Source organism: Pseudorca crassidens, chromosome 10 (assembly GCF_039906515.1).
Source record: "Pseudorca crassidens isolate mPseCra1 chromosome 10, mPseCra1.hap1, whole genome shotgun sequence".
In the NCBI taxonomy this organism is placed as follows: domain Eukaryota; kingdom Metazoa; phylum Chordata; class Mammalia; order Artiodactyla; family Delphinidae; genus Pseudorca; species Pseudorca crassidens.
Genome location: NC_090305.1, coordinates 12,761,614 through 12,783,174, shown reverse-complemented (window position 1 = coordinate 12,783,174; position 21,561 = coordinate 12,761,614). Strand labels below are relative to the sequence as shown.

Here is a 21,561-nt window from a genome sequence, read left to right as displayed (position 1 = left end):
TCAGAAGGACACATTATGTATTTCAGAATCTGATGTGGTTTTTAAGTTTTAGACTCTGTGTTATTTACTGTAGGATGATTATATATAATCTGTGTAACAAGGTATTACTGGAAACGTTATTGCCTGCGCCATCATGCCCTGCAAGATATAGTATCAAGAAGCTAAAAGTCAATATGTTTTGAGTAAGTTTTGTGAATTTGCATTTTTGTGAATTTGCAGGCATGTGTGGAGGAGTCTTCAAAAATACAGAAATTTCAACTACGGAAATTTGGTATTATGCCATTCTTTTAATTATCCAAAATATTTAGAATTTGTATACAATTATATTAATCACCCGTTACTTAAATTTTTTGTTCCTGGAGCTATTCCATTTTTAAAAGTGTGCATATAGAACAGAGAAATATTTAGAAATATACAGGCAGAGCTAAAGTCACTATTTCTGCTCTCAAAAGAATTTATCGAAAAAGAAAATATCTCACTTTGTGAAATTATATTTTTGTTTAAGGGCTTGGTAGCACTTGGAGAATGTTTCAGCTTTTAACAGTTTAAAGATTGAGCAATGACTGGTTTCTCTGTTTCCTGATTTGTTGCCACGTAGTAAACTGTAACTTCTTTTTTATCACCTGTAAACATTTTGTCAGCTGTGTAAGTTAGAGGCCGATTTAACTGATGCATCTCACCACTGGCAAAAAGCAGTATTCTCTTCAGCTTGTAACAGGGAGGACAGCTGGGTTTTCTATAAGAAGTCGACTTTAAAAGTGGTGGTTTTTTGGCATGTGGCGTGGGTGCAGCAGCAGTTCTGTGCCTGCCTTTCAGAATGTGCAGAGACGCCCGGGTCTGTGGGCGGGGGGGCCCCCTTTATGTCCTCCTTGTTACTCATTCAATTGTTTGTTCCTCACCAGTAAAGGGAAAACCCAGAGCCCCGTACGGGACTCGTTCTCAGTAACGGGGGTGGGGAATGGTGGGCCGGAGACGCCATGGTCATTTGGCAAAAGCCTTCATTTTAGAATAGTTTAGCAAAATGCAGTTTTATTACTTTACTATCAGTATGTATTCCAAGCTAATATGTAAACGGCATTAGTGATCAGAATGGAGTACTATAGTGAACAAAACCTCCCACGCTCTTACAAGTTCACCTGATATGACAGTGAATGCTTTTAACATTTTTCCCCGCATAATAAGAATTCCTGGAGCCAGAAGCTGAAGGGGGTGTGTGTGTGTGTGTGTTGTTTGTAGAAGTTAGCAAATATGTTAGTCCATTGACCGTTTCCTCGGTTTTCTGAAAGAAAGTTTCATTCACTGTGCTTCTGATTTGTTCCCCGTGAAGTCTCTCTCACCTTTAGAATACGAAGGTGAATTAATGAAGAATCCTTTATTCTTTTAGAAAACACTCCTAAGAAGGTGACACTTAACTTGCATATGAGACTCTAAAAATGTAGAGGTTATATAATAAATTCAAAGAAATTGAATTATGTATTCATTAAGAAGACATTATCCTTATTAGCAGAGACTAAATGATTACGGTTTTACAGAATACTAAATACTTAGGAAGTACAGGAAAAGGATGTCATTGGCCTGGCACACACACCAGGGACTAGGTTGGCGTCTCAGGCGTGTCATTAACCGTTGTGTGGCCTTTGTCAAATACCCTAGCCTCTCTGGGCCTTAGGAAAATGAGGAAGTTGGATTACATCAGTGGTTTTCAAATGTGGCTTCAGAAACCCCTGGAGAGTTCTAGGCCTCCCACCAGCCTCTACTGAATGAGCTTAAAGGCTTGGGGGAGGGGGGCAGGTTGAGGCCCAGGGATCTCTGTATTTAATAATAGAGTTTCAGTTCATGAAACCACGAAATCAAATGATCTTTAAGACCACCTCCAGCTCTTATGTTTCAATGCCTATAAAAAGTAGCCCTTGATCATTTGGCCGTGATCCAATAAGGAATTGAGCCTCCGATAAGGGGAACTTTAAAATGGGAAGGGGGGATGGATTTGATCATTTCTGAGGGCTGCTGCTTTCCCACTGTCAGGAGAGTCTGAGATCTTCCCAAAGGAATAGAGCTGAGAGCTGAGAAAGGTGATTTCTCCTTACCATCTCCCTGGAGTTGAAGGTACTCCTAGATGTCCCCGTGCCTTCAAGCCATCAACCATTGGCTAATTTGTCGGCCCTGTGGTCGGCATCTGAGCTAGCAGACACATGATGAAAAAGTGGCCATATTCTGTCATCGTGCCAGACCAAGGAGGGACCAGGAGAAGAAGTGTGGCACGAACCAGGCCCCTGCCAGGGGCGCTGACAGCTCCTAGGCTCCCAGAGGCACAACCTCTGCCCCTGCAGCCTGGGCACAGATAAGATCTCTGGGAGATGGGAACGGCGGGGGGAGCAAGGGAGGAAAGGAAAGTCGCAGGGATTCTGAAGTGGTGGTAATATCCATAGTGGCGGCAGAACAGTTTGCCAAGAAGAAAACTCTGGCACTAAGCGTGCCAAGCATGTTTGTACTAGAATATGGGGTTCAAACATTCAAACAGAACTCTGTCTGTTTGCAAGGACTCATGTGAAAGGTTTGTTTGTCCTGAGCTGAAATCCAGGAGTCTGTCATAAGCTCTCTCAGGTCATCTTCAAGCCCCTCGAATCTAATCTCCAAAAAAAGGGAAGACAGAGGGCTCGGGTCTTCAGTTCCCTAAGGAGGAGTGAGACATTTTTCTTCTGGACGTCCCTGCCTGTGAGTATTAAGGAGAGCTCTGTGTCCAAAGTTCCTGCAGGAGGGTTAACAGAGGCGGAAAGTTGAAATAACCCTAAAGGCGCTGAAGCTGAGAAACTGCCGTCTTCATCCTCACAGCCACAGTTAGTTTTGGAAGGCTGTCCGTGGAGAGACTCAGGGCCGCCGTTCATTTAGAATGCAGCTGTGTTGGATGCCTCTGGTGTGTTGGCCCATTGGGTACCATATCTCTTCCACACCTTGTCCCGGTCCAAGGTGGAGAAAGCTGCGTCTTGCTTGAAGTTAGACCGACGACTGGATGTCTAGATTTGCACTGAACACACGAGCAAGTGGTTGGTGACATTACAAAAGGAGTCCTTTTTGGTAAATAACCTGAGTTTTTTTTTTTTTTTTTTTGAAAAGGCCAGATGGAAGAAAGCAAAGGATGCCTTTTCTTTTCGCTTATGTTTTGGAAACCTGGATCTCATCAACTTTCTGATTGGTTTTGGCTGTCAAGGCTCCTTATGGCAGAGCCACTGCAAGCCAGGTTTCTGAGGTTCTTCCTGACCCATGTTGGCAGCCTCTTAAAAAAAACTGTCATTCCAAGTTCAGCTAAAATATATAACTCAACCCATAAATACCATATAAAGTATATGAATAGAAGGAGGAAAGTGTGGATTAACAGACTAAAAAGTAGTAGTCTTGCCATGAAAAATACTATAAAACACTCTTAGGAAGGTTCTTGCTTATGTTATTACTCGTCCAGCAAATGTAGAGGCGCTGACCCACTTCTCATGGTCCATAGTTTCCCGTTTCTCTGCTGGGAGGTTGCAGATTTTCTTGAAAAAGACTCCACTCATGTTTGTCGTCAGTTTGTCCCAGGCAGTGCGTGTGGAAGCGATTCAGCATCCTGATAAAAGAAATTAAGTGCTCCTTTTACATGTTCCTTTCTTTTTCTTCCATGAGTGTTCTCTGTTGCTTTGGATGAGAAATCCTCGAATATCGAATTGCATAATTTTCGCTGATTTTGAAAATAAAAAGTGAGAATAGTCGAAAGGAAGAGGGAAATGCTTCACGTGAGACTCGATATTCACTGTGTTTGGATACAGATTGGGGCAGGTGTGGGGGGCACTCTAAAGGGGAACCAGCTGCTCCCCGAGAATGAGGTCAAGACTCAGTAGTTCTGTGCTTTTGGTGGCCGCATTACATCAAGGCTCTTGCGGACGTTACCGCAAAGGGGGACAGGTGACATCGAGCACCGTTCTCTGGGACTTGTTTGTTGTACAGGGAGCTCTCATTTTCAGGTCTCGGCTGTGTTCGGAAGAGTAAACGTTGGTCCTTTCATCATGCATCTTTTTTTCTCCCAGCTTCTGTTATCTGCCACGTGTCTATTTCATTTGGCCTTGAAGTGCACGGTTCTTAAAATTGCTGACAGATAATCTCCATTTCACATTTTGCTGGCACTGTGGTCTCACTGTAAATACTCCCGGTATGTTCTTGGGAAGTTGCATAATTGCAGCTACTCGAGTTGACTGTGCAATATGCTCAGTGACTAATGGCCTAATCAGGACTTGAAAAATATATAAACAGCTCAACAGAAGCCATTGATTCACTGAGCTCTTTTCAGCCAGAAAAGGGTGAGCTAATGGGAATGGGAGAGATAGAGGTGTGCAGCCGAGTCTTGGGGTATTGAAGTCAGAGCGTGCCCGCAGATCCCACAGATCCCATGCAGCCTTGCTCATTGGTGGCTCATCCTTGTTCACGTGCATGAGTCTGGAGGGCCCCAGGGTCGTTCTCATTGGCTCTTATGTGGTGTTCCTTAGTGCGCATGTTATACGTGTGACAACTTTGTGCCTTTTCTCTAAATACTGCTGACTGTGGCAGCTCTGGAAAGGCTGCCGGTCTCACATGTTGTCTGTGGCATCACCCTGGGATTCTTAGGATAGAATTTCAGTGGAGGCTGTTCAAGCCTGACTGCCGGGCTTACCTGGGCACATGGTTGATTGTTCTGTCATCCTCAGTGGCACCTTTCCTTCCAAAATGTGCAGCTGAGATGCACAGAGATAGAGACTTTCAAAGGGACTGAGTAGCCCCCTGAAAGGATCCCCATGTCTCTACTTGGAGCACAGAAAAGTCCAGGAGGAGTAATAACAGTCATCACTGTCATGTCCCCTTTCCTTCAGAATTTATTAGATCGCCCCTAAATTCTATGCTTCCCCCCAGCATAACCTTTTCCCATACAAAATTTTCTCTTAGCTCCACCACTAATTTAATTTTTCAGTTCTTTGATGACATCCTTCAATCTCTAGAAGCTAGTCTCTCACTGATGTAATAATTCAAATCATTCCTAATTTTTTATGATGGAATTTCGTGTTTTCTGAAATAATGGACTGTTTCCTTAAGCACACGCTGGTCAATTCATAAAGAAAAAAAAAAAAAGAGCCCTTTCACACTTCCCGTGTCCCACATTCATGGTAATGCTTGCCCTTCTTTCTGGCTGTTTAAGAATTAAATGGCCAGTGGGCTTCTTTATGTGTAATAGTGAATGACACTCATCACTCATCAGTAGTGAATAACACTCATAATGTTTTTTTGTTTTTTTTTTTTTGCGGTACGCGGGCCTCTCACTGTTGTGGCCTCTCTCGTTGCGGAGCACAGGCTCCGGACGCGCAGGCTCTGCGGCCATGGCTCACGGGCCCAGCCGCTCCACGGCATATGGGATCTTCCCGGACCGGGGCATGAACCCGCGTCCCCTGCATCGGCAGGCGGACTCTCGACCACTGCGCCACCAGGGAAGCCCACTCATAATGTTTTACTTTAAGGTTTTAAACCTGCTGGAGTGTAGGTACACTGGATGAGAATTTATTTTGGAGCTCAGGACATTGTAGATTTGGGAATGAAAAGGAAGAAAGGGAAGGGGTAGAACAAGATGTCTGCGGACTTCCTGAGGCTCCTAAAAGCAGTAGCCTTGTCCCAGGGCTGCCTGCAGCTCTGCCCCCTGACCCTCCTCACAGGTCAGTTCTGGGGCTGCTCTCCCACCACAAATCCGGGATACAGAGCCAGGAGGCAGGACAGCATCCTCACTTACTTAAGTCCTACACATTCTGTTAGAGTTATCAGTACTGGATGTGGGAGACCAGGGGTAAAATACTCCAAAAGAGCAGAGAAGCAAGGGAAAAAAAAGAGGTATGAAGGGATTTAGAAAATATTTGGCACTTATTTGGTTATGTGTTTAATTTTTTAAAATAGCAACCAGATTAAATATTTTTTGAAGAAATCACTCTTAAAGTTACTCTTCATACCACCATTTTAAGAACTCAAGATGTGAAGCCACGATTTTTTAAACTACAGCAACAATAAATTTATTAGTAGGCGCTAGAGTTAAAGAAGCTTCCTGTTCCAACAGAATGAATTAAAACCTGCTGGAAAGCACTACCACTTTAGCATGCTTCAGCTAAACCTTCCATTTCACTCTAGGGATATAATACTTATATTAAGAGAGGAATGATTTGAATGTTCAGACATTATTGTGTGACCCTCCAATGAGTCTAACTCAGCAATTCCCAGACTTTGTGTATGTGAAGGTTGCTGTCAAGAGTTGTCTACACAAAATCATGTTTGTAGTGTCTTATGGGAAAGTTAAGGGATTTTCAAAGTGAATTTGAATGATATATGACCTTTGTTTAGTGTTTGAACTTAACCACCGACATAAAAACTCACTCTACTATTGTTTTCCTCCCTCCCTCCTTTCCTTACCTTCCTTCCTTCCTTTTTTCTTTCTTTCCTTTTTCCTCCCTTTTTGGTAGATTAAATTCCACAGATTTTTTTTTGTGAAATTAAAATAGTGGTGTCAATTTATATTCAAATGAGAACATTACTTGCATGCTGAATATTCAGATCTCTTAGAGAAAATAAATAATGAAAATATGCTGTAGAAGTCTATCTGAATTCCCCATCTTTTGTTCCTACTCAGCTTTCTGTCTTCAGTTTCTCATTTTTAGCTGGAAAAGTGTACCAGCCAAAAGACAGCCAGGTTCTTTGTGCAGCAAAGCATATCAAACCATCTGTAGATTAAAAAAAGTAACATTTTGGCGTAAAAACCACCTTCTGATGTAAGACAGAATGAACATGATAGTGATTGATATACTAGAGTACATGACATTGTTATTCAGAATTTGAAAATAAGATTTTCCTGTAAATAACTCAAGGTATTCCATAGTTGGTTAAGACTTATGTGCTACAAACATGTGCATTTTCTCAAAAATCAAGAGAAATTAAAGTAGTACCCAAGAAGTTAGATTTTGAAGTAAAAATGTCAGGGAAAATCCTGAAAGTAATTTAAACATTGGCATTGTACAGATTTCACTTATATCTGTCATAGAAGAGTAATTTACCCTGCATTTTTGCCATGTGACATCAACCCCATTAATTTATTTCTGTCATTTCTGACTGGCAAAATTAAAGTAATTCAGTCCTATAAAGAAGGCTTTTTTTCTGCCATTGTTAAAATTAAGTGGCACAAATGAAAGCTACATCTGATTGATTGCCAGAATTTAGAAAAAAACCAAACAAACAACATTTTGGCTCGAGCAGGTCTTTTAGGCAAACAGCCATGGATGAAAGTTGCACGAAAAAAAACAACCACATAAGTTCATCATGTGCCAGACACTTTCAGACAACCACTGAATTTTTTAAAATTTCATAGACAATTTGAAGTACATGGTAGATACAGAAAACAGGGTGTGATGGTTGAGGAAAACAATGAATGAAGAGCAGTAATAGAAGATTGTAAACAATTTTATCTGAATTTCATCAACTGCCTTTTGCCTACATTCACACTTTGTTATCTAGTGGAAAAACGAATGTAGGTGAACATTTAGCTTCTTAAAAAAAGGAATTAGCTGTTTGAAAGGACAGACGGTCGTGTTGAATTTTACCTGAAGAGTAACCCTCAAAACACTCCTTTGAAAACATATCAGCCTTCACCGGTATGAATGAAGCAGGATACAGGTAAAATGGGTAGAATAAACAGGATTTGGAGAAAAATCCTAGTATACAGGGTTAAAAAAATTTTTTTTTAGTGTAATTAATTCGACCATTCTAATACTGTTGAGACATTTAAACAAAATACATCAAAAATAAGTTTGTGATAAAGCATTGTTTTAGTAAAATCTTTTTCACATGTTTGATCCTAGTCCTACGACGGATTTGCCGAGAAGCTGCACGGCCAGAACTATGAATAAACATGTTTTGTGGCTTTTGATCTTATATATTGCAAAATAATCTCCAGGTAGTATATAAAAAAATTTCCCCCCAATATTGATTTTCCCCCATAGCTAGCCATCTGTGAAAAAGCTACTAGAAACCACTCCAGACCTAATGATGAGGGTATAGAGGGAAAATAAGCCAAGAGCTGAGAAATAATTTCATCTCAAATGTTATAATCAAACATCTCAAGTATTGTATGACTTTTAAAAATAAGTGTTGTGGGCTAAGCGTTATGTGACTCCCTGTCTTCTTACCTAGGTGGGGTTTTCAAATAGTGCTCATTCTGGGGAGGGGGATTTAAAAATAGAAGACTCCTTCCCCCAGTCTACATATAATACCTGTGTTCCAACTTGGAGCCCTTCACTTGCCAAGTTCGTTGCTTGTCATCTCCCAGGGCTCATCCACAGTCTCCTGATTCACGCCTTATTATTTGTTTACAGGTTTGTCTCCTGGACTAAGGTTGGAGAGCTTTTTTAGGACAAGGGCAAACTGCTGTCCCTTCGTACATTTCCCGTGGTGCTTTATTACCTGTGGCCACTCAGACATTATTCATTGATTTTTTAAAAAATTGTTAGCTAATAAGTGAAAATAAAATAAAAGAGCCAAATGAGTTAAAAGCTCAGATCCGAAATGTTAACAAAATCGTGTAGGGGTTACAGCGAACACGGGATAAAATGAACATGCTAATGCTAGATCTTGTGGTGGAATAGAAGAAAGTCAGTGATTGTTGCTGGTGTAAAACTTGTCTTTGTCAGCTGAACATTCCAGAGTAGAGGCCAGTGTTGTAGTTAAATCTGTTCCAGAGAGGTTTCCAACCAAAAAGAATCATACTGAAATTCTTTGGTCATCATGAGCCATCCACAACAGAAAATATAATTTGTGAGTTGGGAATAAGGGTAGGAAACCCAAGTTTATATCCTTTTTTACAGGAAAAAAATATCCATTCTGCCGCTTGTACTGCTTTCTTCTTTATGGCTCTGGCACGCTCCTTGCCGTTGTTTATTATTATTTGTTATTATTGATTGTTTTATTATCCCACCACTACGTGGAGAGTGCAAGGACCATGTTTTATTCATACGTGTCCTTGGGGCCTAGCACAGAGTAGGCACTCAGCAAATGCTGAATGTAGCAATAAGATGTTTCAGTTTCCCTAGCAGCGAAAAAGATATATAAAACCAGTGCTAAGACTAACAAGAGTTGGTTTCATATGCTGGTAATTGTGGGTTTAGAAATAAGGAGCTACTTTATGCATTATTTTTATAAAAGTCTGTTGTAAACCTGAGTAACTTTCAAAGTAAAAAGTACAGTTATGAGGTATTAAGTCTGGCAGGGACTAAAACCCTCCAACTCAGTCCTTTTAAGAGCATCACCCTGCTCTTCTCCACAAGCCAGATAAAAGTGGTGAGTATAGGTTAGTAAACAGTCTTTTAGAAATCTTAGCTTGTATGTATTTTCACCAGATTGCAAACTCACCCAGCCTTCCTACTTTAGTTCCAAAGGTGGTGTCACTGCCAGCCTGATGAGGGTAGCTAGGTTGGAGACACAGTCTCCGTGCTGTTACCTTTCTTGATGTTTTCATTCATAATGCAGTACTTTGGTATTTTGGAGACAATATGTAATGGTGTCCAAGTGTCTTTCCTCCCCACCCCACCCTGTCGTCGTCTTCCCTGGCAGTGCCCTGCACCCAATTTTATTTAATTAATTAACGTATTTATTTATTTAATTTTTAATTAAAATTAAAAAAAATTATATTATAGTTGGTTAACAACATTGTGTTAGTTTCAGGTGTACAGCAAAGTGATTCAGTCATACATATGCATGTACCTATTCTTCTAATTCTTTTCCCATTTAGGTTATTACAGAGTATTGAGCGGAGTTCCCTGGACTATACAGTACGTCCTTGTTGGTTATCTATTTTATACATTTATTTTATTTTTATTTACGTATTATTTTTGGCTGTGTTGGGTCTTCATTGCCGTGTGCGGGCTTTAGAGTGCGCAGGCTTCAGTAGACACGGTGCGTGGGCTCAGTAGTTGTGGCTCGTGGGCTCTAGAGCGGCAGGCTCAGTAGTTGTGGCACACAGGCTTAGTTACTCCGTGGCATGTGGGATCTTCCCGGACCAGGGCTCAAACCCGTGTCCCGTGCATTGGCAGGCGGATTCCCAGCCACTGCGCCACCAGGGAAGCCCCATATCTATTTTAAATATAGCAGTGTGTACACGTCAATCCCAAACTCCCATAGCATAGAAGATTCATCTTCACCTCCCCCTTAAAACTCTTTCCTTTCGCTTTCCCCCTTCAGGTGTCATAAATGCTTGAATTTCAGATCTTCAAAACAAATTGAAAATGTGTAACATCTTCCAAAAAGGTAAAAGAAAATTTGAGTCTGTGGCTGGCAGTGTTGACTGCCAAAGGCCAGTATCATTACCTAAAATGAGGAAAATCCAAAAGGAGCACGTTGTTTGGTTCAGGACCTTGGCCCTTAGTTCTTCAGGGTAACGTGATATTATTTTCAGACTTTATAAGAATATTGTTCACTTGGAGAAAGGCCATTGAGAGAAAAATGTAAAATTCTGAAGTCTTAGAATTAATTACGATGGCAATAGTTATGGAGGATTAATGTACGGAGGTTGCAGTTAAGTTGATCTGTTAAAATGCTACTGGTTATTTGTAGGTACCAAGGATTTATATGCTATTATTCCCTGGAAGAACATTCTGTAAAGTCACCAATCTCTGCAATTTGGATACCCACCTCCATCTAGACTACACTTATGGTGATCCTATGAATTTAATATCCAATCTTAGAAGCTGTATTTTTTTGTTTAAGATTTCAGTAAGGGCTTCCCTTGTGGCGCAGTGCTTGCGAGTCCGCCTGCCGATGCAGGGGACACGGGTTCGCTCCCCGGTCTGGGAAGATCCCACATGCCGCGGTGCGGCTACCGTGAGCCATGGCCGCTGAGCCTGCGCGTCCGGAGCCTGTGCTCCGCAACGGGAGAGGCCACAGCAGTGAGAGGCCCCCGTACCGCAAAAAAAAAAAAAAAAAAAAAAAGATTTCAGTAAGAATAGGAGCTGTGTTTTCCATTTACAGTTTTGCTATTTTGAAATTGATGTGGAACGTCTGAATGGAATTAAGAACTACGTAAGACAGGATCTTAACATCTTGGTTTAAGTCATTTTCTTAGACCTTGTTGAGGAACTTCTCTCTTTCTCTAGTAGCCTGATGCTCTTTTTCTGAGATGGTGGCTCTTTCCTGGGATCTGATTCCCAAACATCTGTTCTGTCATCAGAGTCAAGCTAAGTCAGTCATCTGCATATTTGATTTACACTGTGTTAAACCTTGTGATTGCAAGGATTTTTATTAATCGTGTAGAGGTAGTAAATTGCAGAGAGCTTTAGAGAGTTCTTCGTAACCGTGAAATAGCAAGCATCGGCCTTTATAGCGGCGGAATGGCTTCTGAGCTCCTTGGCAGCCTTGGGTTGCGGGTCATTGTGGAACGGCCATGCTTCCGTGGCCTGTGGCCGGGAGTAAGTGTAGTGGGGCCATTAAAAGAGGCCTGTGGTTGAGTTTTGACTTAGCGCTGCTTTACAATGCCAAACAGACTGAATTCATGGGAAACTTGAGTTTGAATGAGACCAGCTGCAATGTAAGTGAAATATATGCACATGATGGAGGCTTCCCCCTCCATGGGAGAAACTGATGGAGAGGAAGAGAGAGCACAGAGCACCAGCTAAACTGACATATGCCTTAGACCCGTGGGTATCAGCCTGGGACCATTTTCAGCCCCCAGGGGACGCTTGGCAGGGTCTGGAGACATTTTTGATTGTGATAACTGGGAGCGGGGGTAGTTTCTGCTGGCCTCTAGTGGATAGAGGCCCGGGACGCTGCTGAGTATCCTACAGTGCGTAGAACAGTGCCCACAACAAAAGAATTTTCTGGGGCTTCCCTCGTGGCGCAGTGGTTGGGAGTTCGCCTGCCGATGCGGGGGACACGGGTTCGTGCCCCGGTCCGGGAAGATCCCACATGCTGCGGAGCGGCTGGGCCCGTGAGCCGTGGCCGCTGGGCCTGCGCCTCCGGAGCCTGTGCTCCGCAAGGGGAGAAGCCACAACAGTGAGAGGCCCGCGTACCGCCAAAAAAAAAAAAAAAAAAAAAAAATCTCTGGCCCTAAATGTCAATAGTGCTGGAGTTGAGAAGCCCTGACTTAGACCCTCTCCTTTTTGTAATTTCCAAGGTGATAAACCAGGCTGTCTTGGTGGAAGGTGAGCAGATAGGCTGCAGGTCTGAGTGGCAAGAGCAGGATAAGGAGAGAGACGGATAAGAGAAGTGGCAGTGCTGTTGGAAACTGTTTGGGCCATATCTCGTTTGTCTGCAAATGAACATTTGGGATTCTATCTTTTTACCTGTTTGGGAAGGCTGAAAAGGATGTGGGCCGCTGTACTGTGGCCTTTGTGTTAGAGGTAATTTGAGTGTTTATTTCCTTTTCTTCAGAGAACCTGTATGAGTTTTCTAGGGCTGCTGTAACAAATGACCACGAACTTGGGGACTTAAAGCAACACAGATTTATTATCTCCTAGTTCTATAGGTCAGACAGCCAACCCAGGTCTCACGAGGCTGAAATCAAGGTGTCAGCAGGGCTCCAGGGATCCTTGCTTTTTCTAGTTCCTAGAGGCACTTGTGGCCCCTCTCTCCCTTCTCAAAGCCAGCAACAGTGCCTCTTCCTGTCCCTTTCCCCTGCAGTCACCTCTTCCTTGACTCACTTCTGCCAGCCTTTTCTACTCTTAAGGACCCTTTGGTTACATTGGGCCCCCCTGTATAATCCAGGAGACCCTCCTCATCTCAAGGTTCTTAATTGAATCACTTCCGTGAAATCCCTTTTTCCGTGGACGGTAACATTCACAGGTTGTAGTGATTAGGATGGAGACATTTTTGGGGTTGGGGGGTGCCTTATTCTGCCTACGCGGAACCCAAAGCATCTACCAGTGCCACTTTTGCTGACTCGAGCTATATATTGAGAAAGAAGGTTTATAAAAATGGTTTGAAATAATCCTCTTTTCAGTGGTATAATTTCAGTGTTTTTAGAAGCAAGTTTTCTTTCATTTGGTGTGGTGTGACTACACTCCACTAGAAGGCATTTGGAGAATGTTTAAAGTAATTATTTAAAGTGGCAAAGATACATTCCAATAGAAGAGAAACCAAGAGGGAAACAGGTAGTGGAGGAAACTCCAGACAAAGGGTTTGAAAACTTGAATGTGCAGCTAATGCTCACTTGGGGGTAAGGGGAGGACTGGTTGAAAATTCAGATTCCTGGGCCCTAAGAGCCTGGCTAAGTGGGTTAGGGGTGGGGCCCCAGGGGCTGTATTTTTAATGTGCACTCTCCTGTGATACATTTAACATAAAAGGTTCTTGGATCACACTTTGAGAAACAAAATGTAAATAACTATTTTAAAACAAATATATATCTTAATAATTTAGTGTAAGATAAAACTATTACATAGTACTGATATTGGAAGACAGAATAAATAAGTATGTTAAGTATATGAATTCTTGACATTCTTGTCATTTCAGTTACATTTGTGGGAATGAGATTTGTTTCTGGCATATTCGAATCCTTACTGTATCAAGCCATATTTATATTCAAAGTATATAATGATTTTGAGCCTTGATTGTTCTTGTTAAGACTGTCATCTTCTCTGTGTGATTAATTGTTGTGTTGATATAAATACGATTTTGGCTTACTAATGTTCAAGAACTAATGACTCGGGAATTCACTGACTCCATCCTATATGTAATAGTTGTATATCCATTCTGTATATAATAGTTTGCATCTGCTCATCCCAAACTCCCAATTCATCCCTCCCCCACCCCACCCCCTTGGCAACCACAGTCTGTTCTCTATGCCTGTGAGTCTGTTTCTGTTTTGTAGATATATTCATTTGTGTTATATATTAGACTCCATATGTAAGTGATATCATATGGTATTTGTCTTTCTCTTTCTGACTTGCTTTGCTTAGCGTGATAATCTCTATGTCCATCCATGTTGCTGCAAATGGCATTATTTTGTTCTTCTTTATGGCTGAGTAATATTCCGTTGGATATATATATATCACATCTTTAGCCATTCATCTGTTGATGGACGTTTAGGTTGTTTCCATGTCTTGGCTATTGTAAATAGTGCTGCTATAAATATAGGGACGCATGTAACATTTATGAAATTCTTAACAGAACAGTTGCTCAATAAATGCTAACTCTAGAAACATTGATTAGAAGCTTTTTCTGGGACTTCCATTTTAGGAGTAGAAACTTAAGAGTTCAGAATTCCTATCCATCCAGTCCTTAAGGCCTACCTTTGCTATGGCGTCTTCCCTGATACGTCTCCTACATAAAATGATTTCCTTTCTGTAGTCCCATGGCTCTCCTCTTATTCTCTCACTTTATTGCAAAGAGGTTGTGCCATTTATGTACATACTCTCTTCCCAGATGGAGACTAATCTTCCCAAGGGCATGATCCATCGTATCAAATACTTTATACTCCAGACAAGCACCTGGCAGAATTTGTTTCCAAAACACATATTTAATGCATATGTTGGTGAATTGACTACGATTTAGACAACTTATGGCATCACCTTACAATTTGTCAGGTATTATCTCTCACTTGTTTAGAAATTGAAAACTTGGCGATGACTTTTGTAAAATCAAATTTGAGAATAGTATTTACTAAGCTTTGTATGTGAATGATGTCACAATCTCAAAAATTAGCTAGAGTAAGTCTATTTTAATGAGGATGGTTTGTTATCTAGATGACATATTCCACATGTAACATCCAAATGAACTATATAGCATTGAGCCGTTGGCATGTGATTGTGGTGAGCAGAAGCAGTTATTATACATTACTTGGTAAAATTCATATTCATATCTTGTCAGTTTACAGTGAGCCAGAGATTGAAAATAACATTTGTTTCTGTTTTAGTAACTGCTTTAAAAAATATCTCAAATCACTTTATTTTCTTTAGTTTGACTGCTAGTAGTGTTTTTAATATGTGGCCTTTCAAGTAAGTAATGAAATTGCATCAATGCAACTTGGCAATGCATAACAGGACATGCTTCTAGGATTATTTTTAATGATTGAAAGTCAAGTTGAATTTTTTTTTTAAAGACCCAAAATACAGATCAGCCAAGTAAACCCAGAAAGAAATATGTGAATGAAATGTTGGTTCTTGGCCCTTTGCGTATTCTCCACATCTATTTTCTCCAGATCCCTTCTTTCTTGCCCATTCACAACAAAAGGGGAAGGGTGGTGGGAGTCTCAGAGTATGTTCTATTGGTGTATTTGTTTGCATTCCCCTTTCTCTTCACTGATAGTTTGAAGAGTACTGTAGTTGTCCCTGGTTTGAGGGGGTACAGCCATCAGATCTGTGTTTTCTAGAGGCGGCTTTTGTGGCAGTCTGGAAAGTTGACTGGAGGACTATGAGAGCGGTTGGAAATCTTGGTGGACGGGCAGGAGGGGTGGGTGAGAGCAGAGGCAGCAATGCTGGAGGGACAGAAAGGGAAGGATTCAAGTAGTGTAACCAGGAAGTAGAATGATTAGAATTTGGTACAGCTCACTTGAGGAATAAGGGGGAAGGCAGAGGTGTGGGAGCTGTTTGTTTCTAGTTTGGGCAACTCAGTGATGTCGGGGTACTAGGAATAGGCTTAATGGATCCATAAAAGTGATGGGCCCCCAGACTCTCTCCTATCACCCAACATTGCTTGCCTGCTTTCCTTGATGACTCGTTAGCGTACCTCTTTAGATTACCTCTTCTTGGTTGGGGACCATGGCGAATGGCATCTTCAGCTTCCCTTGGGTGGTCTGGGGTATTGGGTGCTTAGAAGTGAGAACAGGTGGTTGTGGGCACCACTGGTGTAAATGTGGAGGTGAAAGGGCAGTGTTCATCTAGAGCTGTCCTAGTGTCCAGTGTGAAAGGCAGGATAACAATGTTTGCCAAACTAAGAGTACTCACTTCAGATTTCAAGGCAAGAAGTTTGGTATTTACCAGGTATGAACATTAGCCCTTCACTAAGTAATGCCTGATTCAGAGAACTTCCCTTTTGTGGTACAGCACACTGAAGGGGTTCTACCAAGATAGAAAAAAAAAAAAAAAAAGAGAACGGTGCTTCCTAAACTATAATTACTTAAATGTTGCCATAAGTAAATATTTTAAATGTACAAAAATGGCAACCTCAGGAAATACGACTAAGAAGTCAAGATGTGACACACCCTTTTGCCCGCACCTTTGTAGCTGTTGAAAATTTCCACCAAGAATGATATATGCAAAGAAGGTTAAGGTCAGGCTGTGAAGTTTCAGAGGGAGGCCAACATTTTCATGGCCTTTAATTTTACAGAATTACAATCTAGTGATGGAGCTTACAAATGGGAATCCAGTATTTAAGTTAGGTAATCTGTCATCGTAATTAGATAAGAGCAGTTACGGTGGCTTTCCTTTCTTAACTTCTGTACAGAAATTTGGCATGGCAACAAAACAAAACAAGAAAACAGGTCTGCTCCTAACCACGTTGCTTGCAAATACACAAGCCTTGAACTTACTTGGTTTGTCTGAGAGAAAGAGGAGTTTGGGAGGAGAATGAAATATCTCATGAGTTGGACATAGTATTGAAGGATTTTTGTTCTTATCACTTGATATTAGAATGTGTCATTTTATACAAAGTTATGTAGCATAATTTTAAAGAGTAACTACAATGCCAAGAGAATGAGCTGGATTCTTCTGTATAGTGTAGTCTTTTTTGATCCACAGGCTTTTTAATATTAAAATGAATATTTTAATATTCGTTAAAAAGCTCCATGGCACTTTGTGGCATTCATATTGGAAACAGAGATGTACAGCACACTTCAGTGAGGCATGGGACTACCAGGTAGCGTGTCATTAAGAATGGCTGAACATTCAGAAAGCGCAAGACATGATCAGTGGTTTTCTAGGTTGTACCCCAAATCCATCCTTTTTTATTTTATTTAATTTTTTTTTTTTGCCAAGAGTTATTATATACTGTCTTACTTTCTCCTAAAATCAATTCGCATTAGGATGGAATGTCACAGATAAACTGGCATGGAGCTTCTCAGTGAATGCCATTGATTGTATTGTACTATAGACTATTATTCTCTTTCAGCATATCTAAAACTTCTGGTTGAATGACACTGCTAATTTGTTTAATTGTGGGACTGAAGAGAAATATGTTTAAAAATAAAATTGACATAAAAACACATCCTTATGTTCTTCAGTGTTCATCCAAGTGAAGAGAAACAGGAGCAAACATAATATTTTGTGTTCAGAGATGTGGGAAGTGTTGTAGGAGATTCTCCAGAAGGTCTCGAGAACCCTCACCAGCTCCAAATACTTGTCAAAGATGAGACTCACACAAATGAGGCCACGTCACCCACAGTCAGAGAGTGCACAGGAGACCCATATCGATGGGGGTCCCTGCCAGAGGCGCTTTGAGGAAAGGAAGAGCTGGACCAGTTCTGGGAGGAGAGGTGTCTTGAGCTGGGCCTTGGAAAATGATTAAGACTAACCTAGAAAGGTATTCAGTATGTTCTGAATGATTCTGGAGTAGCAGAAGAAAGGCCATTGATGTGAGGGAAATAATGGGCAGAGACTATAGTGACCCGAGGGAACTAAGGGTTTAGAAAGCATTTGAAAAGGATAATCCTACCTCCCTTACCTTACTCGCCTGCCTTAGAGATGACAGGCATTTCATTGCCCATGTTTAATAAATGTGCTTTCAGAGGAATGGAGAAGGGAATACGAGCTGAGGGTATCTTGGGTTTTGTTTACAGAATGTCATTACCAGTACTCCATCCTCATGACGTTTTCAGCATCAAAAGATTGGACTTGACATCATCTTGCCATATACGTGGCTTTTGAGTGAGACTTCACTTTCCATGGGTGATCATTCTGCTTTGGGAGGCAAAAGAATCTTGCTGCTTTGTACGTTTATCAGGGTGGGCTCTGAGCCAATTCATCGAACACCTCTTCGCTTTGCAACAGGAAACAGATGAGAGTGCTGCATCATTTGGGGGATAACTGCCAGAGGAAGAATCTGCATTACTGAAGTTCAGTAAACGGTTAATTGGAAATGAGGCAGCACAGTGAGGACTTAAGAGAGACAGACCCTTTGGTGTCAGACAGATAGAAGTTGAAGTCCTGAATCTATCACTTAGTTGTTCAGCCCTTCGAATACGTTATTTAGCCCCATGCAACTTCATTTCTTCGTTTATTAAAAATAGGAAAGTGTCTGCCATCTAGGATGGTTGTAAGGCTTAAAGAGATAATTTGAAAGCTAAACACTGAAATATTAGCTATTATTATTATTACATGTGTACATTGACACCCAGAGATAACCAGAGTTGTATAGTAGTTCTTTTTAGTTGTTAAAGAGATAATGGTTCGTCACTACATAGTTACTTCATTAACTGATTTCATGAAACAGGCCTTTCTGAATCCCTTTCAGAGTACTTAAAAAATTCATTGTCTTCAGTTAAGACAAATCCTTCCTAGATTATTAAGGCCTAGGTTGGAAGAAAGTGTTTGCCAGAGAAGTCTAAAATGTACACCTTTCACAGATCCCTACCTGGGAGAATCCCAGTAACCAAATCTTTTCTTCACGGCTAATCCTGTCCCACTTATCCTTCATGGGTTCTGTCATGGACGTGGCCAGCCTGGGTTAACAGGCCTTGTTTAGGCTCACAGAAGCCAAGGGCAGGAAGGAAACGAAGTTCTGTGCTTTTCTTCTGGGAGGGATCTGCAGAGCTTAGACGGTCACCTTAGTCAGCAGTTCTCACTTTGAGAACCTCCAAGACCTTTTTGGGTGGGCAAGAGGGAGGACACCTACAGGATCAAAACTATTTTTATGATAGTACTGGGTACTCATTTCTGTTCTGTCACAAGTGTATGGTGGGGCTTTTCAGACACTGCATGTTGTGTGATGATGTTGTATAATGAACATTGGTCGAAAATCTGTGTTAAGTCAGTGGTCACTTCCAGTGACCAGTGCTTGATGTTACAGAATCATGCATGGGAAAAGAGCCATCCAGAAGGCAAGTCAGACCAATGAATTTTCATAGAGCAGAGCACAAGGAGTTCATTGATAAGTTTCAGATTCTGCTTTGCTACCACCCTTTAAGAAACTAGCCCTTGTCGAGTTTTGGTGTAGCATGAAAGAAGAATTTCCACCATTAGCTGAAAATGAGGCCCAGATTTTCTCCCTGTGTGCTGCAGCCAAACAACATATCACAGCAAATTGAATTCAGAGGCACATGTGAGAATTTAGCTGTTTTCTGTTTAGTCAGACATTAAAGAGACGTGCAGAAACGTAAATCAGTGCCACTCTTCTCCTTAACGTTTTGTTTTGAAAAAAATGTGGTTATTTTGCTATTTTATGTAACATGCAATGGGTATATTGTTACTTAAGCTAAATGAATTAATACCTATTTTAAAATTCAGTTTTCATTTCTAATATAACTATCGTTAAATGTAATCTATGTAATTGAAAGGGCTTTGGGGGTCCTCAGTGCGTTTTAGGAGTGTAAAGGGGACTTTGGGACTAAAAACTTAGAGAACCACTGGCCTAGTGTATTGTTCACCAGGGTGTATACTGGTCAGTGCATGTCTACTGATGGCTTATTTTTTCTGGAAAAAGGTATTCTGTGTTCAAATATATTTTGAGCCAAGATGCACGCTTTTCCCCTCTTAGAGATTTACCATACATATTAATATACCAGAGTCCCTCAAATGTGTTTCCCAAATTTATTCCAACCTTTTTTTCTCCTTTTTATTTTTAGGATAACATAGTGTTCCACAATGGAATCTATCAGCCCATTAAACCACACTGGCTAAAATATGATATATGTTACCCTGACCCCATTTTTCAAAAATAAAAAAGCAATTTTTATCGGGTACTTTCCTTGAAATTCATACTTTATTTAGAGGAAGGCCCATGGAAATTTACCGCCTCATCTGACTGCCTCTCTTTTCCTCTCTTTTTAAAAAGAAAACTACTCATACTTTGTTGTATTGTACTATTTTGCTTATAATCTTTGAAGCTGTTTTTAACTTCTGTTTCCAAACTCATATGTTTTAAAACTCTGTTTTAAACATTTTTCTGTGTTAATTAGGACACATCTGTTCCTTGTGTCCTAAGACAAAGTAATCTCATCCCCACACAAATTGTGCAAATTGCACGTTAAGTCCCAGCAGCCTAGCTGTGGAGCGATTACTACTGTTCGGTATTTTAAATGGCAAAAGATCCCTTTGGCGATGCATCACATGCCTTTATAAAACACAGTCGGTTTTTGTAACAAAGATTTGTAAATGGCAGTGGGTTTTGTATTTTTTTTTATGACTCTTCCTTTCCAGTTCTTTGGCTTCCATTGGTTTTGGGCACAATCCTAACAGTTAAAACAAAAGAAAAATATTCCACAGTGTGGATGGGGAACATGTTGCTGGCTGCTACCTGATGGGCGTTTCCCTCCTAAAAAATAAGAATGATGGATTAACCAGCAGCAGCCCTTTCCGGCGACAGTGCCTTTCTAAATTTGCATTGAGGCAGACGTGCAGAGATCATTTCTTTCTCTTTCTGTATTTCACATGTCTGTGTCAAGGAAAGAATGGAAAAGTCTTAATTTGTTATAATAATTAAAGGGACCACAGCCTTTGTATTTTATACAGTTCAAGAGCTTTTGTTTTTTTATATTCCGGTCTTGCCAGTTCCTACTTAAAAACTTAATATTGTTGGGGCTTCCCTGGTGGCGCAGTGGTTGAGAGTCCGCCTGCTGATGCAGGGGACGCGGGTTCGTGCCCCGGTCCGGGAAGATCCCACATGCCGCAGGGCGGCTGGGCCCGTGAGCCATGGCCACTGAGCCTGCGCGTCTGGAGCCTATGCTCCGCAACGGGAGAGGCCCCCGCATACCACAAAAAACAAACAAACAAACAAAACTTAATATTGTTGGCATCCTTAGTGACTTTCTGTTGTGAACTGAAAATTGATGTTCCCTTATTATTTAAAAAATTCAAGCAGAATTTACTGTGACTGTCTTATTCAGTATCTTGTTTTTTTCCCTACCACTTAGTAGTGTGAGGGAGAACTCTTTACATGAGCAACAGAACCACATTCAGTTTATAGGAATATATTAGAGCGTTAGCAAACTGTGCTGGAAATTCTTTGATAATTAAATCAGCCAGGTTAACCAGACTGAGATTAACCAGACTGAGGTTACTCTTCACGCAGCAAGAGGCTGCTTTTCCATCTTCTCTGACAGTTGAGTATAGATTGTAGTGTATTTGGGATATCAAAAATTGAAGAATTGTAAAGCTATGTGGCAGCTTAAGAAATGTGGTAAAAATGCATATGGGCCATTGATTGTATGAACTATGTTGTGTGAGCACGTTTTGCAGTAGAAAGTCAAATTTCGGGTATGCACATTCAAAGTTGGAGAATAGGTTACTCTAGAAGGGTCTTTAAAAAAATTTTTTTTTAATACATCTTTATTGGAGTATAATTGCTTTACAATGGTGTGTTAGTTTCTGCTTTATAACAAAGTGAATCAGCTATACATAT

General features: G+C 40.9%; 1 protein-coding gene across 7 annotated transcripts in view; it reads left to right on the top strand.

Moving 5' to 3' along the window:
* Positions 1 to 21,561, top strand: part of ATXN1 (ataxin 1) — a 395,170-nt gene that overhangs the window by 72,768 nt on the left and 300,841 nt on the right. The window contains exon 1 of one of the 7 annotated variants that reach the window (XM_067752053.1): positions 9,972 to 10,326. The exons of the other annotated variants lie outside the window; for them this stretch is intronic. The gene's annotated coding sequence lies outside the window, so the exon portion shown is untranslated. Of the gene's footprint in view, positions 1 to 9,971; positions 10,327 to 21,561 lie in introns of those variants that run through there. 7 annotated transcript variants of the gene reach the window in all.